The sequence below is a fragment of the Schistosoma mansoni genome, chromosome 5 (genome assembly GCF_000237925.1).
Source record: "Schistosoma mansoni strain Puerto Rico chromosome 5, complete genome".
NCBI lineage: Eukaryota > Metazoa > Platyhelminthes > Trematoda > Strigeidida > Schistosomatidae > Schistosoma > Schistosoma mansoni.
Genome location: NC_031499.1, coordinates 9,272,630 through 9,274,621, shown reverse-complemented (window position 1 = coordinate 9,274,621; position 1,992 = coordinate 9,272,630).

Sequence of the window (1,992 nt, the reverse complement as noted above, 5' to 3'; positions counted from 1 at the left end):
GATTTCAACTATTAAAAGACATCAAAGTCATATTAATTGAATAATTATCATGAAAAATTGTTAAAGGGTATCGTTTGTGTAGACAAAGTTCGGGCTTGAGTTGGCGGATCGCCAATGCCACAACAGAGCATAAGATTTTAATTCGACTTCTCTTCGATCCATAACCTTTGATTGTGTAGATTATTTTTTTAGAAGAAGACTCCTTTCAAGTGACGTTTCTATATTGAACTAGTAATGGTTTTATATTCTCCTTTTAAAATCCATCCCAGGTAGTGTTCTAACATGAGTTTGGGAACTGTTTTTTATGTGACTATATTGAAAATAATGACTTTGATATTTGTATCCTAAAACATAATCTAAAAGAGCTACTTCTATGATGTACTCTCAATGTGTAATTCAGATTTTAAGGATGATTTCTATGGAAAAACGAATGGAGTCCCAATGGATTCTCTATTGGGTCCCGTTTTGTCTGATTGTTCCATGGTCAATGTACAAAATATGGTACTTCGACAAATAATAATTAAGAGATTACTTTTAGATCAGAGGGGGTTTTGTGAAGAATTTAGTATTTTCATAGTTGAAATCATGAGCTAGACCACCATGGAAAACTGGAAGCACTGGACGGCCGTTTCGTCCTATCATGGTATTGCTCAGCAGTGCGCATCCACGATCCCGCACTCGCGAGGTCCGTACCCATTACCTACCAGTCTCGCGCCAGAGCCCTTAACCGATAGACCACTGAGCCGGCATCCGATGGTGTTAATGTTTAACTTCAATCAATCCACGACTTGTGCAACCGTTCACTTTTATATAAGAGATATATGGATGATACTTTCATTATTTGTGAAGAAGATATGAACCTTCAATGAAATTTTGAATGGTTTCAATAATCGTTACCCCTCAATTCAATTCACTTTAGAAGCAGAGGCAAACGAGAAATTTCACTTTCTTGATGTCCAATTGAGAAGAAAGTCAGATGGGATTTTTTACAGAGATCTATATATAGAAGACTGACCTGGAATGATCAGTACACGAATTTCCATAACTGAATTCTCCTTAGTAAAATGAGGAACTTAATTCATTTTGTATCCTCAAGAATCAGGCGAATATATTGTAATGACACGATAGATGATGAACTACTACAACTTCAACAGATTCTCATTAGGATACATAATATTTACTACTTCGTCTTATTTGAGACTTGTCAGCTGGATGTAACTGCATCCTAGAGTTGACATTCACTCCAGGACCTGAAACCACTATCGTCCACTTTAAACGCAGTCGTGTTATACCACTTAGCTATTAAGTCCTGAAAGCTATATGCTTGTGTAATGAGGTGAAGTTTAAATTCACTTGGTATTGTTTACTTGAATCTTCCCACTATCCATCTTTGTTTATAATGCTTGTGACTTAAGGCAATATCTTGGTAATATGCATAAGATACACATATGTCAACAAAAGACTGATCAATTGCAGTTCTAAACATCAATAAGAAGATTCAAGTAAAATACTATCAGCTGAATTTACATATAGATTGTATTTAAGTATCTACTTAAGCATTCATGAAACTAGCAGTGGAATCCAGGACTCGCGTTTCGTCCGATTTGGGACTCTTCTTTGATACTATTACTCTGCTCACTTGTTGATGTTCACTCTGGTTTTCCAGAACCACTACATTACCATTATAACCTATTAACTACACTATTTAAGTCTGCATATGTTTGACTTACTTCTGACCTACTCCTGTGTGAACCAATATCGAACATCGGAGCGATGCAGGAGACTAGAAATCTGTGTAGAAAGATCCCAAATCAGTAATTAGGTAGTATCATTAAATATGAAAGTTTTGTAAAGATTAAATGAGGAGACGGTTTAGCTTTTTAAATGAAGACCTCACTTACTAATTGTTGATTGGTATTTTTTACATATGTACACTGAATACCTACAAACTATTTATTGTGTTTATAGGTATTAATACCAAGGTTGAACTTG